General features: G+C 36.1%; 1 protein-coding gene across 7 annotated transcripts in view; it reads right to left on the bottom strand.

Moving 5' to 3' along the window:
• Ncoa1 (nuclear receptor coactivator 1) overlaps positions 1-17,478 on the bottom strand; it is a 249,632-nt gene that overhangs the window by 195,382 nt on the left and 36,772 nt on the right. The window contains exon 2 of one of the 7 annotated variants that reach the window (XM_077791689.1): positions 1,463-1,521. The exons of the other annotated variants lie outside the window; for them this stretch is intronic. The gene's annotated coding sequence lies outside the window, so the exon portion shown is untranslated. The remainder of the gene's footprint in view (positions 1-1,462; positions 1,522-17,478) is intronic. 7 annotated transcript variants of the gene reach the window in all.

Below are 17,478 nucleotides of genomic sequence, written 5' to 3'. Positions count from 1 at the left end.
TGTGATTCAACAATCCTACTTCTGGGTATATATCCAAAGAAAATGCAATCAGTATATCAAAGAAATATCTGCACTCCCATGTTTACTGCAGCCAATGGAAACAACTGATGAATGAATAAAGGTAATGTGGTAGATATATGAACATCATTATATTAATTACAATAAGCATGATCTTATTTATATGTGGAATATAAAAAGGTTGATCTCATAGAAGTTAGGAATAAAATTGTGGTTTCCAGAAGCTGGGGAAAATAGAGGAGAGGGAGGGATATGAAGAGATTGATCAATAGGTGCTAAGTTATAATTAGAAGAATGAAGTTCTAGTGTTCTACTGCATGGTAGGATGGCTATTGACAACGTTAATGTATTTTTTATTTCAAGCTTAATCTATGATTCTACTTAAAACCTATCAACTCTCCAGTTGTAAAACTCTAAAAATAGAAGGACAGTTCTCAGGGTGATGGGCCTCAAAATCTAAAAACTGCCCAGCTTCACTGAGTGTCAATTTGAAAAGGTCCCACAAAACATAACACATTGAACATGAGACACAAGTATAGAAATGTTCCATTCTACTTAGTAGAATCAAAAAAGGTTTCATGGGCTGGAGTTGTGGCTCAGTGGTAGAGTGCTTGCCTTGCACATGTGAGGCCCCGAGTTTAATCCTCAGCACCACATTAAAAAATAAATGAATAAGGGCTGGGGATGTGGCTCAAGCAGTAGCGCGCTCGCCTGGCATGTGTGCAGCCCGGGTTCCATCCTCAGCACCACATACCAACAAAGATGTGTCTGCCGATAACTAAAATAAAAAATATTAAAATTCTCTCTCTCTCTCTCTCTAAAAAAAATAAATAAATAAAGATCATTGTTTAAATAAAAAAAAAAGAATATTATTCCCACTCTAACAAGGAAGAAAAAAGAAAAGGATGTGTGTGTGTGTGTGTGTGTGTGTGTGTGAGTGAGTGTACACACACACTCACATAAAAGTCAAAACTTCTTTTGGTCTAACAAAAAATAGAGGTTATAAGGTAACCAAGTAAAGATAATTCTTACCAAAGAAATCTTATAAAATTCCAAGTGAATGTTATTCCTCTCCTTGGAAAGATAAGCTCCTCCAAGGAAAAGACAGTACACACAAACTTTCACTTTAGGCAAGTCACAGAAAAAGTAGTGGCTGACATGTACAAGAAGAAATTGGTTACCAACTTCAACAAATTCTTAAAGATCAAGTGTAAACTAGTGTGTCCGTTTGGAATAGCTAAGGACCCCAGGCACAAGGAAATTTCCACTCAATTGGAAGATCCTCCGCTTGCCTCAACTGAGTGCTCACACAAGAGATTAGAAGTAGGACAGGAAGTGAGAGTCCTAGTCCTGCATCTTTAGGGCAATTGCACAGGAGGAACCTAGGTTAGGCCGAAATAAAAAGGCCCCTCAAGTAAGTAGGGAAAAATCAGAAAACTCTCACCTCAAGCTCCAGACAAAATCCACTGCTTCAGAAATAACAGGAGCAAAATGCCTCTGCTTCTGGGGAAGGGAGGAAAAGGAGTATAGAAAAACACTCAGCAATGAGACTTGGCAAAAGGGAGGGGAAGAGGAAAAGGAATTGGGTAAAGGATCCTGTACCAATCCCAAGGAAATACCTATCATGGATAGGAGAGGGGAAGGATATTTCTGTCCACAACCCACCACAAGTACATAGCAGAGACTGACTGCCACAAGGAAGAGAGGGCATGAATGCTGAAAAAGGCCAAACACCAATGCCCAGAACCAAAATGACTATCACCCTGCCCCAAGCAACAGCGTATCACTGGGAGAACAATGACAGCACAAAGTCAAGTCCCTCTGTGGTACAAAACATAGAAAAATATCCTCTAGTACCACAAGGGAATGACAACCAACTGGAGAAATTTGAGTCCTATGGTCCTGTGTAATGATGATAAAACCCACAAACTCAGCTCAGCCCCTGATACACCTGACTCGACCTCCAACACACATAGCCTGACAGAAGCAGCAGAAGAGTCCTCTGTACAGGACCACAAGCAGTAAATCAAAAATTATGAGGCATGCACAAAATAACAAGAAAAAACAACCCTCTGCCAAAAGAGAAAGCAATCAATAGAATCCCGAAATGATTCAGTTGTTGAAATGATCACAGATTTTAAAATAACTAAAAATAATATGTTTAAAAATCTGTAGAAAAGGCAGACCTGCAGAAACTAGAAATTCTAAAGGAAGTTCCTTACGCAGGAACATAAATATCAAGTATATATTTGCATCTGCAAAAAATAAATGAGGAGCACTGAAAAGAGAAGGTAAATATAAAGAATTATTTTTTTATTTTGTTCACTTTAGGTTATTTGTAAACTAAGCAAAATAGTAATGAACTATGGAGTTAAAAAGATACAGAGAAATAAAATGTGTGACACATCATTAAAATGGGGGATTTAAAATTGAATTACACTGTCATGTGGTTTGTTTTGTTTTACGGTACTGGGGATTGAACCCAGGCCTTGTGCATCCAAGGCAAGCACCTACCAACTGAGCTATATCACCAGCTCTGTCATAAGGTGATATATTAAGTGGCATAATATTATTAAAGAAAGAATGTGGATAATTTAAAGATGTATCTTTTAAACCCAGAATACTGGTTCTCAATCAAGGAGAATACTCCTCCTCTTCCTCCTCTACCACTACCACCTTCACCACCAACACCACACACACACACACACACACACACACACACACACACACACACACACGAGAACTTTTAGCAAACTATGGAGACATTTTTTGGTTGTCAGAACTGACAGTGGGATGTGGCTGCTACTCTCATCCACCTGGTTGAAGCCAAGAATGAATCTTACGATGTATATAAGAGGCATCTTCCCAACAACAAAGAGATTTTTGCCCAAAATATCGAAAGTGCCCAGCTTGAAAAACCATGACCTAGATGGAGCAACAACTAAAAATACATGCATCTAATAAGCCAAGAGATAAAACAGAATCATGAAAAATGATTAATTCAACAGAAGTCAAGAAAAGAAAAAGATAAAGATTTGAAAGGTAGAAACACTACCAAGATGATAGACTTAAATCCAAACTTACCAATGATTACACAGAAACTATCTAAACACCTTAATTAAAAGGCTAGCTTAGGGCTGGGGCTGTTACTTAGTAGTACAGTGCTCGCCTAGCACATGTGAGGTACTGGGTTCAATCCTCAGTACCACCCAAAAAGATAAATAAATAAAATAAAGGTATTGTGTCCACCTACAACTAGAAATTTAAAAAGCCTAGATTATCAGATCAAATTTAAAAAACAAGATACAGCTACATCCTGTTCACATAAAATCTACTTTAAATACAAAGGCCTAGAAAAGTTAAAAGATGGGAAGAATTAATCAACAGAACAAAAAAAGAAAGAAAGAAAATCCCTATAAGATATAGAAGACCTGAAAACACTATCAATTGACTTGACCAAATTCCCCATTTGTAAAACATTCTACACAACAAGGATAGAAAACATATTTTTTCAAAGGCACACAGAACATTTACCAAGTCAACCCATATTCTAGACCATAAAACAAATGTGAAGATTTTTTAAATTTTTTACCAATTTTTTATTTATACATGACAACAGAATGCATTACAATTCATATTACACATAGAGAGCACAATTTTTCGTATCTCTGGTTGTATACAAAGTATATTCATACCAATCCATGCCTTCATACATGTACTTTGGACATTTAGTGATGTCCCTAATGTTCCACCATCATTTCTAACCCCATGCTCCTTCCCTTCCCCTCCCACCCTTCTGCCCTATCTAGAGTTCATCTATTCCTCCCATGCTCCCCCTCCCTACCCCACTATGAATCAGCCTCCTTATATCAGAGAAAACATTTGGCATTTGGGTTTTTGGGGATTGGCTAACTTCACTTAGCATTATCTTCTCTAACTCCATCCATTTTCCTGCAAATGCCATGATTTTATTCTCTTTTATTGCTGAGTAATATTCCATTGTGTATATATGTCACATTTTTAAAAATCCATTCATCTGCTGAAGGGCATCTAAGTAGGTTCTATAGTTTAGCTATTGCGAATTGTGCTGCTATAAACATTGATGTGGGGCTGGGGATGTGGCTCAAGCGGTAGCATGCTCGCCTGGCATGCGTGCAGCCCGGGTTCGATCCTCAGCACCACATACAAAGATGTTGTGTCTGCCGATAACTAAAAAAATAAATATTAAAAAATTTTCTCTCTCTCTCTCTCTCCCCCCCTCCCCCCCACTCTCTCTCTTTAAAAAAAAAAAATTGATGTGACTGTGTCCCTATAGTATGCTGTTTTTAAGTTCTTTAGGTATAGACAAAGGAGAGGGATAGCCAGGTCAAATGGTGGTTCCATTCCCAATTTTCGAATGAATCTCCATACTGCTTTCCATATTGGCTGTACCAATTTGCAGTCCCACCAGCAATGTATGAGTGTACCTTTTTCCCCACATCCTCACCAACACTTATTGTTGTTTGTATTCTTGATAGCTGCCATTCTGACTGGAGTGAGATGAAATCTTAGATTAGTTTTGATTTGCATTTCTCTAATTGCTAGCTAGCAATGATGACCATTTTTTAAAATATTTGATTGATTGATCGTATATCATCTTCTGAGAAGTGTCTGTTCAGTTCCTCAGCCCATTATTAACTGGGTTATTTGGTTTTTTGTTGTTGTTATTGTTGTTTTTGGTGTTTGGCTTTTTGAATTCTTTATATACCCTAGAGATTAATGCTCTGCCTGATGTGTGAGGGGTAAAAATTTGCTCCCAAAGATATAGGTTCTCTATTCTCCTCACAGATTGTTTCTTTTGCTGAGAAGAACCTTTCTAGTTTGAATTCATCCATTTATTGATTCTTGATTTTAATTCTTGCGCTACAGAAGTCTTATTAAGGAAGTTGGGACCTAATCCCACATGCTAAAGATATTCAAAACAATGTATATTCAATGTATTTTTAAATAATCAAGTAATGTGTTTTCTCTAACTGAAACAGAATTAAATTAGAATCAATAACTAAAAGGTAGATTAAAAATTACCAAACAGTTGGAAATGAAACACTATACTTCCAAATAACCCATGAGTCAAACAGTAAGAAAAATTAGAAAATATTTTTAAAAGAATGAAATTGAAACAGAACATATCAAAATCTGTGAAGTTAAATAGTTCTTATAAAGAAGCATAGCATTAAATTAGAAAACAAGTAGAAGCTTAAATCAATAATCTAAGCTTAGATTTTAAGGACGTTCAAAAAGAAGAGCAAAATGACCAAAAGCCATTAGAAGAAAGGAATAAAACTGAATTTTTTCAAGATAGAGAAATCCATGAGACCAAAGTTGAATTCTTTAAAAAGTTCAATAAAGTTGAATAATAAACTTCTTTCAAAAAAAAAGCCACCAATTACCTATACCAGAAATAAAAGGGGGATATTGACAGAAGTCTTATAGACACTAGCCTCCTATTATCTATTGGGAATATTTCAAGACTCCTCAGTGGACACCTGAAACTATAGATAGTACCAACCCCTGTATGTACTATTTTTTCAAATACATACATACACAAATTAAAGCCTTTTCCATCTTAACTAAGTACTTATCATACAAGGTGGCAATAAGTTTTGCAGTATGAGATGTGACAGCAAAACTGGCATAGATTTCTTTCTTCAGAATTTTTCCAATAGAAGATTTATTCTTACCTAAAATCCTAACTTCAGCATATCTTTTTATTCCTTCCATACTGAGAACTTTTACCTTTTGGCTTAAAAAAACCACTTTATAGCTTCTCAGACATATCCAACTTGCCAGAATCACTATTCTTGTGTTTGGGGGCCATTATTGGTAAATAAGGATTACATGGACACAATCACTACAATACAGTGACAGATGATCTGATAACCAAGATAGTTACTATGTAACTAACATGAGGGTAACATATACAGTACAGATAGGTTGGACAACAGGATATTGCACATCCCTAGGGGAATGGAGCAGGATGACACAAGATTTCATTATGCTACTCAGAACAGTATACTGAAAACAGCAAATTTATGAAATTTATTTTCTGGAATCTTCCATGGAACATTTTCAAACAGTGATTCACCATTTGTAACCTCTCAACCCTCAACTCTAGACCTAGATATAATAAATTCAAAAATATAAAACTTCTAGAGGAAAACATGGGGGTAGAAAAACCTTGAAACACTTAGTCCAGGTGTTAGAAAACTTACTCTAAGAAGGGCCACAAAGTGAATATTTCTATGATCTCTGTGGCAAGTATTCAACTCTGCCATTGCAGCATAAGAGAAGACACAGACAATAAGTAAAGACTTCAGCTGTGTTCACATAATGCTTTATTTACAAAAACAAGTAGTGGACCGTATAAGGTCCTTGTTTGCCAACCTCTGGGTTAAGCAAAGGGTTTTTCGATAAGGTACAAAACCCACAAACCATAAAAGAAATAACTAATACTTTATCAAAAACAAATATCTGATAAAGAATTATACAAAAAGACTTTCTTGAATATGAAGAATTATTCAATACAATAAGAAACCAAGCAATCCAATAAAAATAATGGGCAAAATATTTGGACCCTGCAAAAATGACAACCCTAATAAGCAGTTTATTCATACAGTACATATGTTTAATCTTTCCTACTGTTTTTTTGGCTCCTTGAAGCTGGCCCATTCCTATGTGAATGGAGCATTTAATGTCTGTCTTATACAAAAAGACATCCAGAAAAAAAATACAGTAGTCCCCCATTGCTACAGTTTCACTTTATATGGTCTTAGTTACCTGTAGTCAGCCACAGTCCAAAAATATCAAATGAAAAATTCCACAAATAAAAAATTCATACATTTTAAATTTCACACCATTCTGAATAGTGCAGTGAAATCTTGTGCCATCCCACTCCAAAATGAAGCAGATGATCCTCCTCAGGTTCCTTCAGAAAGTCAACAGTGGCCAAACCCTACGTCATAATGCCTACTCCACTTCATCTCAACACACAGGCAAATTGTATCACCTCACATCATCACAAGAATAGTGAGTGCAGTATATTTTGAGAGATCACAGAAACATTCACATAATTTTTACTACTCTATATTTTATAGTTTTTCTATGTTATTATTGTTGTTAATTTTTGGTGTATTAATCTATTAACTAAACTTTATCATAGTTGTGTAAATATAGGAAAAACATAGTAAATATAGGGTTTGGTACTATCTGCAGTTTCAGGCAGTTTCAGGTGGATGTTTGGGACATACTTCCTGTTGATAAGGAGTGACTATTATAAAACTATAAGAGCATTTTTTAAAAGATAATTTTAAAAGTAGATAATACATGCACTTGATACAAAAAAATAAACCTTACAAAAGAGTTACAAAAAGGGGGCTGGGGCTGGGGCTTAGTGGTAGAGCATTTGCCTAGCATGTGTGAGGTGTCAGGTTCAATCACCTGGAAACATATAAAAATAAACAAATAAAATAAAGGTACTATGTCCACCTACAACTAAAAAAATATTTTTTTAAAAAAAGAGTTACAATAAATAGACATTTTCCCCAATGATCCAGCTCCTTTTCCTCATTTACTTCATATTTCTAGGTATTTTATGCATACAAATGTAACTATAGAATAAGCAACTTTACTAATACTCTAAATAATAATGTGGTTATGGTACTAATGACCTAATATAACCTACTGTTATAAATAAACACAGCCGCTTGGACAAAGAGCCACTCTGCCACCTTCCCTGCTTCTGCACTTTGTCTGTGTCTCTCTTTATTATTATTCTTTACATATAAAAGCATACAGGTTTATTTTTCAATGAAATGGCATACTATAGACAGTTTTGCATTATATTTTAATGTATGTTCATTTCATATCATTTCTTATAGAATTCTCATCTTTAAAACAATTTCATGATATTATATGAATACACTGTAATGTTATCAGTCTTTCACTGATAATGTGGTTTCCAATATTTTGACATTTGTCAGTGCACTCATAGAATAGAATTAGTAGATCAAAGAATATCTGAGTTTTAAGTTGTGATAGTCTTTGCTAGGCTGTGTTCCACACAGAGTGTGTGTGTGTGTGTGTGTGTGTGTGTGTGTGTGTGTGTGTGAGAGAGATATGAATCAGTAAACATTCCAGATCAGGAAAACTAAGATGAAGCAGAAAAGTCTCACAATATAGCCCCATTTACTAGTAAAGATGTTTTGGAAGACTTTCAACTAAGCAATCCAAGAGACTTATTAATCCATGATAAATGTATAGTGAGTGACAACAAAAAGTTTTTGTAGGTTCTCCCATTATCCTAAAATCTTTTCTTATAAATTAAAGTAATATTTTTTATCTAACAATTATACTATCTAATTTCTGAGAGGACTTTATCTGGTTACAAGTAAAAATACAAGGCAAAGAGGATTAAACAAAACCATGGAAGTAAAATGAAAAGATCAGATACTGTGGTCAATGGTATGGCCATACACTATCCTCCAAAGATGGCTTCCATTGATTCCTTCCTTCTCTGTGTGTACATATCAGGCCACCTACCAAGAGATAGGACATTATTTCTCAGCCCATTGAATCTTCCCTAGCCTTGCGACTTGCTCTGTCCAGCAGGATGTGTAGAAGTGATGTTCTTTAACTGCTGAGACTAACAAAACTGGCAGTTTTCCCTTGTCTCTCTTGGAGACCAGAAACCATGAAGAAATCCAAATATCCTGGTACCACATGCTGTGGATAGGCCATGCATGCATAGGCACACAGAAGTATGAGACATGGAGGGAAGCCACTGACTGACCAGTTCAGACCAGCTACCTACTGATGCCACAGAGGGCAGGAGAATCCCCTAACCAAACCCCGTCCAACCACCTGATTCACAGAATTGTAAAAATAAATCATTGTTTTAAGTCACTAAGTTTTAGGTGACAATAGGTAACTGAAATAGATACTATCAAGCTCATGATACCAGCAAACTACAAACATTGAGTCAAATTAGGATCTGTTTTTCAGGTTTTAAGTTTTCATTTCTTGATTTTAAAAAATGTAAATTTTTCATCTGAACTTCATGAACTTACACAAAGAACAATGAACTTAGCGAAACAGTTTCAAATATAATTTTAGAAAAAGTACATCATTCAAATGATACTTCTTACAGACTGATTCTATACAGACAGATGACATATCATTAAATCAGAACCAAGCTCAGGCATTTTCATGTCGGGGGAGACTAAAATGACATGATCTTGATATTTTTGTTCTCTAAATACTTAGGATAAAAAACTAGATGAATGTATAATTAATATTCATTAGACTGTCTTCCTCATATCTCATGTTTTAAGTGAGCTTTTGATAGACACTAAGTAGCTATCAGTTTCTGATTAAATCTAACAAGAACACACAGAATAAATATTCTATAAAGTTGGTTAAAATTAAAGCCATATATATTAGGCGCTTAAAATTCTACCTATCCCCTAAAGTTGTTCCCACTAAGACTACCAATATTATTTAGTGCTATTTCCCATGAAAACAGCATGGTCATTTGATTTACTTCATCTTAAACAGCATCTATTCTAATAGCCATTCCCTTTCAGTCCATGAATATAGCACACAAGTGGTGGGACTTACATTCTACCTCCTTGGGGAGAAAAGTATCTGTATAAATTATTTGGGATTCTTCTACACAAGATAAAAAGTGACATCATCTATTTATAAAATAATTTGTTTTAATCCACAGATTCAGGAATACTTAATTTTTGCTTGGGTTCCAATCTAATACTATGTCATTTGTTTTGTTGCTCAAACTGTTCCAGGTTTGGTTATTGGGCACTTTGGGGGATTGGCTCCTGTATCCTTTTATCAAGCCCTTATCCCTTGGATTTTGATCATTTTCTTACTATCTCACAGTATTATGAATTCCAGGCTCATCTTGGATATTCCCTGTCCTACAATCAGCCATTTTCCAAGGAGCTTTAGTTCTTTTTACTGGAGAACAGTATTAGCAATCAAAATATGAGTGCCTGATGTACTTACACTCCTGGGTTCCACTGCTTCTATACCCTCTAACCACAGAATTGGGAAATAAATGTATGTATGCATACAGATATATCTATATTTATTTCTGTATATGTAACTACATTAAACTAAACATGAGTTCAAACTGATATCTCTAATTCTAATCCAATACCCACATAGTTTATTTTACCCTTCCCCTTGCTCAGCCATCACACTTTTCTGTTTCAAGAATTATTCTATGGGCTGGGGTTATGGGTCGGTAGTAGAGCACTTGCCTAGCACATGTGAGGCACTGGGTTGGATCCTCAGCACCACAAAAATAAATAAATAAACAAACAAGCAAATAAATAAATAAGGTTAAAAAGAAAAGGTTCTACCTTAAAAAGAAGAAGAAGAATTCCAAAAGAGGATTTATCCATACTGTATTTGTGTAACTGATTTTCAGGGACTCTTAACCAAGCATTTTTAGTATGACATTGTTGTCAAGTCAGAGATACAAAAAGACACATTCCTGGACTTTGAAAGACTTGCAGTATCAAGTAGCTAAAGAGATAGAGCATTTATAAATAGATGGAGGAGCATTTATAAATGTATTACATGAAACTTTCCAGATAAAGAAAATAGGTACTGAAAGAATGTAGCATTCGTTCAAGCCATATATTTGATTAAGTGTAAAGCAGAAGGAGGTAAAAAGTTAAAGGAAAACACCGGACAATGTTTGTGTGAAAAGTATAAGAAACTATTAGAGAAGGACAGAGGCTAGAGAAATTGTACTAACAGACACTAGTGCATTCTCTCCTCCAACCATGCTCCATCCTTATATCCCAACTACCACAGTTCTCACCCCTATGCAAACTAACGGGCCTACAGAATATGCTCTCAGTCTCCACCACCTTACCTTCCATTCATCCCTCAATGTTTTGCCATTTGGTGTTAGCCCCACACTCCATTGAAGCTATTCCTCTTTTAGTCACCTCTTAATTGCTACATCACTACTCAGCCCTTATTTACTCTTTAGTAATCTGGCGTTGGTGACCACTTGCCTACTTCTACGGTTTCCATGACATTACTCTTGGTTAACCTCCCAGTCTTCCAAACACTCTGCCCTCTCTTGCCTATGCAGGCTCCCCTTCTTCACATACCTCTCCAATGGTAACAGTCATTTTGTTTCAGTCTATCATATTTCCTATACTACCTCACCTATGAACGTAAGATCAACTTCCATTATCACTCATATGATCTTCAAATCTTGCTCAAGCTCAAACATTTGCATTCCAAATCCATAGATCCACAAGTCTAACAGATAATACTTTTCTGTGTGATTGATTCATAGGCACCTAAATCTCAACATGCCTGATCAGATAACAATACCCTTTCTTCCTGTAGACTGCTTTTGCTCCTGAAATTGCTACTATGGTCTTAGGCAATATTATCTCTCCAATCAATCAAGAAACCTAGGAATATTTTAGGATCCTTCTTCTCTATTCTCACACCAAATCTGTCTTCTTAATTGCACATTTTAAACATTTCTAGTATTTGGTTCCCTCAGCTCTATACTGCTACTATCTTAGTTCAGGAACTCACTATATCATTGGATCACCCAAAAGAGCCAGTCCTTCATGACACCAGTAATGCAGTTAAAATCCAAGCATGTTGGCACCAAAAAAGATTGTTCCATTTCATCAACCAGATCTTAAATACTTATTCTGTTTTAAAACTACTTATCTATTAAGAATATAATAAATTCCCTGTTTAAAATTATTAGCTACACTTATTTCAGAATAAAATTTCTAATAACTTTTTACTAGAACCTGAATTCTTCTGTTTGTTGATTTTCTTTTATGGCATTGGCTTTCCTGAAACATTTGGAGAGTCTTATCTTTGCACTTGGGATTCTGTTACACTCTTCTGGCTTTTGATACAACTCTCTCAGAAAGTAATAGTCACCTCACATTGCTTTCAGTAGGAGTGGAAAAGGAACAGAACATACCTTCAGACAGGGCTTTCACTGCCTGATTTTCTGGGCTTAAGTACAGCCAGTTACCCTGGGTGCTTCCCAGGACATTAAACCTAGGCTCCTACATTCATTTCTCACATGGAAACGGACCTCTGCTTGCACCTAATTGGTGTTAGAACATATCAAGGTCAAAGCTGCCTGGTTGCTAATGAAGCAGCTATGTTAAAAAAAAATCACCCTATTCGATACTCTGGCATGTTTCTGCTTCCACTTATATCCCACCTCTGGATATATTATCCACAGAAGTGCCTGTCTGCTTTCAGAAGTTCTTCAGTTTCTTATTTACCAAGAGTTCCCCTTCTTGTATTTACACACAGCTACATGTCCCCCTATTATATCTGTAAGTGTGGTGAACAAAAGCAAAAAAGGTAGTGAATATTCATTCAGTAGGCTTTCTTGACATTGTCCAGAATAACTTTCCTAAATTGCAAATCATATCATGAATCTGTCCCTTTACCAGAGGCTCCTGATTTCTACAGACCCTAAATGCCTTCCTTAGTAGCACATTCAAAGTCTTCCATACTCTGATTGATGATTTCCCACACCTGCCCATCATCCACACACTGCTCTTCATGGTCTAACCAGAACTATGATGTCCATATACAACATGCTTTTTCAAATCTCTGTACCTCTGCATTCATTATTCTGTTTGTCTCTAAAGCTTCCTCCTCCAGCCCTACTCTTTCTAGCCTCTAGGCATCCTTTAAAACTCAGTTTGAAGAGAGTGAGAAGGGATGCAAAGCAAAGTTGAAACAATGGTTGTTTTCCTGATTTCTGCTTACCTACACCTACTAATTTTTATAAATTAATAACACTTCTTTTATTAAGGAGAAAAAATTTAATTTTAAAACTCTACTTAGCATCACTTCCTTTGCAAACTTACTTGACTACTCAAAAAAGATCCACTTACTCTTTGTACCACCATGTTGCCATGTGATACTCCTTTTTATTATACTATTTTGAATTTCTTTTCTTCTACTACTAGACCATTATCTCCTTGAGGACAGTCTATGTCATCTCCATCTTTCTCTTCCTAGGACCTAAAAAAAAATCTGAAATCTTATACCTGTCAAATGAATACTAGATAAACGGAGGGAAAACAACTGTTGGAATTAGGAAGAGACCGTTTTCAAGTTTATATGAACTGGTCCTAGAAAGTCATTTAATTTTTCTTTGAAGGAAGTAACTGTACACAGATATTTAGAGATGTGAAAAAGATACATTAAGTATGCAGTTGTAGATGTTTAAGCTGGAAAACAATTTAAGAGAACATCACATTCAAGCCCTTGTGATACAGATTAAAGAACTGCATACCAAGGAGAGAATCTGACCTGCTCAATATCAGAATATCCAAGAGCATATGGATTACAACCCAGGTCTTCTGATTCCCATTACAAAGCTCATTAAACTTAATTAACTCTCACTTCTGCTACGGTTTACATCTTTTGAAATTCTGTTTCCTGAAAACAAAAAGTTCTCCCAACATGCACTATCATCTAATTTTTAATCTATGAGCATTCTGCCACAGCTTGCCTTAGAATATGATGTCTCTTGAAGACAGATATTAGTTCTCAAACTTGTGATTTCATTAAATGACCAAATAAAATACACAGATATAAGACCTGTTCTTTTTATGAATATATGCTGTACTTTCATCAGATGTCAAAAAAAAAAAAAAAAACATTTAAAAGGTATCTCTTGGGGCTGGGGTTATGGCTCAATGATAGAGCACTCGCCTAGCACGTGCAAGGCTCTGGGTTCGATCCTCAGCACCACATAAAAATAAGTAAATAAAGGTATTGTGACCAACTACAACTAAAAAATAATATATATGTATTCTTTAAGGTATCTCTTAACAAGAAAGTAATGTAAAATTTCCCAAACATGAATATTTGTGGTCTTGTGAAGAAATGAATTTTTGTCAGTCTGTTTTTGGTAATGTATTATTCCCCTTGCCTCTATATTGAAAATAAAAAACAAAGGTATAGAATTGTAATCAAAACAGAATTGGCACTATGGTAATTTTCAACTGAGAAGTCCAGCCCAACCACTCAAAGTAGTCTTATACTATAACAGGATGCTATATTATTATTATGAGGCTATAACAATGCTGAATAAGATCATTTTTTATGATGAGGTTATAACACTGCTGATGAGTCTATAAAGAAATCTGACTCCTGAAATCCAACAAAGCAGCCAAGTGGTCCCACCCACCACTCACAGCACAGAAAAGTAGCCAAATGGCCCACTTGGAATGACTCGACTAGCTGCCCTACAAAGGCACCCAAGCAGCCCTGGAACACTAACGGGCACCCATCCAAGGCCACTGATGCAACACGGCCCCACTGCAGCCTTCAGACATTAACAATCACCCATCTCCACTCTAGGGAGAGCCACAACACACCCATTCAGGCCTACCAGAGTGGTCCAACTCCAATGAACTACTCAGACACAGACAAGGTGACCCACTAACACCACAGGCCACATCAGGCAAGAATCTGATGAACTCTTCCTATCTAAAAGAGCTGCACCACAAGTGACAGAGCAATCCCACAAATCCCTGCAGCCTAGGCCACTGACACACCCACAGGAATCATCAATGTTGTAAACAGCTGAAAAACCTACATAGCGATTACACCACTGCATTCATCTGGAACAAAAACCAACATAGCCTACTAAACCAACACCCTAGAACTCAATCAGGAGAAAGTCTTTTACAACAAAAGCCACCCTATAAAATTCAGAGAGTCAACTGATCCACCTGATGTGCAAATATCAATGGTAGGACCCAAGAGGTATGAAAAGGCCACAAAAGAATGCCTCCAAAGGAAAGCAGTAAGTGAAAGACCCAAAAGAAGAGGTAATAGATGAAATTCCTGAAAAACAATTCAAAATAATGATTTTAATAAAACTCAACAAAATATAAGAGAATACAGAAAAATAATTCAACTAAATTTGAAAAACTACTGATGATCTTAATGAAAAATTAGGTAGAAATAGAGATCATAAAAAAAATCTTGGAGCTTGAGGCTGGGGGTGCACCTCAGTGGTAGTAGAGCAATGCTTAGCATGCATAAGGTCCTGGGTTCAATCTCCACCACCCCAGAAAAAATTATACACACTCAAACACACACATATACCTTGTCTCAATAACAGACCAAATTAAGCAGAAGAAAGAATTTTTGAACTTAAATTCATGTCTTTTTAAATAACTCAGTCAGACTTTTTTTAAAAAGTAAAAAAAAAAAAATTAAGAAAGTCTATGAAAGTTAAGAGATATCATTAACCAACCAACTATTCACATTATCAATGTTCCAGAAGGAGAAAAGAAAGAAAAAGATATTTTCAAAATCTATTCAATGAAACAATGCTGTCTGCATTCTAAATCTTAAGATACAGGCATCTGGGACTAGGAAGCTCAAAGAACTCCAATTAGATTTGACCAAGAAAGCATCTCTCTAAGGCATACTATAGGCAAATTGTTGTGAGTCTAATACAAAGAGAATTGTTCACTAAGAAATCAAGAAAACAATACCACTCAACAATAGCCTCAAAAAATAAAATAAAATACCTACTAATGAGGCTAACCAAGGAGGTGAAAGACCTCTGCAATGAAAATTATAGAATGTGGAAAGAAACTATAGAAGATATAAAGACCTCTCATGTCATGGATAAGCAGAATTAATATTGTTTAAAAGGCCCTATTCCCAAAAGTGATACACAGATTCAATGCAATCCCCATGAAAATACCAGTGACATTCTTCACAGAACTAGGGCGGAAAAAAAAACAGTCCTAAAATTCATTTGGAATAATAAGACCCAGATTAGCCAAAGCAATTCTGAGGATTAAAAAAAAAAAAAAAAAAAAAAAAAAAACAGCAATGCTGAAGGCATCATAACACCTGACTTCAAATTATACTATAGATCCATAGTCACAAAAACTGCATGGTACTGGCATAAAACCAGACCCACAGACCAATGGAACAGAATAGAAGAAAGACAAAACCACACAGGAACATCATCTGATCCTTGACAAAGGTGCCAAAAACATACATTGGAGAAAAGACAGCCTTTTAAACAAATAGTGCTGGGGAAACTGGTTGTACATGGGGAGTTGGAGGGAACTAGATCCCTAATGGTTACCCTCCACACAGGTCAACTCAAAATGAATCAAACACTAGGGAACTGGATGAGAATCCTTGCAACAGCTAGAAGAAAATGTTGAGTCAACACTCCAGCTACAGGTGCAGGAAACAACTTCCTCAATAGGATAACTAAAGCTCAGGAAATAATACCAAGAATGAATAAATGGGATGACATCAAATTAAAAAGTTCTACATAGCAAAGAAAAAGAGTGTGAAGAGAGAACCTACAGAATTGGAGAAAACCTTGGCTAGATACTCTTCTGACAGAGGATTAATATCCAAAACACATAAGAACTCAAACAACATTAAAAAATCAATAAATGGGCAAATGAACTAAACAGACTCTTCTCAAAAGAAGAACTATGAGCCAGATGTGGTGGCACACACCTGTAATCCCAACAGCTTGTGAGGCTGAGGCAGGAGGATCACAAGTTCAAAGTCAGACTCAGCAACTTAGAGAGGACCTAAGCAACTTAGCAAGACCCTGTCTAAAAAGAATAAATAAAAGGGACTAGAGATGTGGCTCAGTGCCTCTTGGTTCATTCCCTGGTATGAAAGAAAAAAAGAAAGAGAAAGAAGAGAGGGAGGAGTGGGCAGGAGCTGGGGGCGGATGGGGGTGTCAACAAATACATGGAAAAATGTAAAACATCTTTATCAATTAGGGAAATGCATATCTAAATTACATTAAGATTCCATCTCAACAATTACTAATTGGGCATTATGTAAAATTGTGAATGTGTAACCGACGTGATTCTGCAATCTGCATTTGGGGTAAAACATTACAAAGCTCTTGACATATCATATTTCATACATTAGATTCAAGTGGGTTATGAACTCCCATTTTTACCCCAAATACGGATTGCAGAATCACATCGGTTACACATCCACATTTTTACATAATGCCATATTAGTAACTGTTGTATTCTGCTACCTTTCCTATCCTCTACTATCCACCCTCCCCTCCCCTCCCATCTTCTCTCTCTACCCCATCTACTGTAATTCATTTCTCTCCTTGTTTTTTTTCCCATTCCCCTCACAACCTCTTATATGTAATTTTGTATAACAATGAGGGTCTCCTTCCATTTCCATGCAATTTCCCTTTTCTCTCCCTTTCCCTCCCACCTCATGTCTCTGTTTAATGTTAATCTTTTCCTCCTGCTCTTCCTCCCTGCTCTGTTCTTAGTTGCTCTCATTATATCAAAGAAGACATTTGGCATTTGTTTTTTAGGGATTGGCTAGCTTCACTTAGCATAATCT

Source organism: Urocitellus parryii, chromosome 12, assembly GCF_045843805.1.
Source record: "Urocitellus parryii isolate mUroPar1 chromosome 12, mUroPar1.hap1, whole genome shotgun sequence".
In the NCBI taxonomy this organism is placed as follows: domain Eukaryota; kingdom Metazoa; phylum Chordata; class Mammalia; order Rodentia; family Sciuridae; genus Urocitellus; species Urocitellus parryii.
This window is presented reverse-complemented; position numbering and strand designations above follow the sequence as displayed.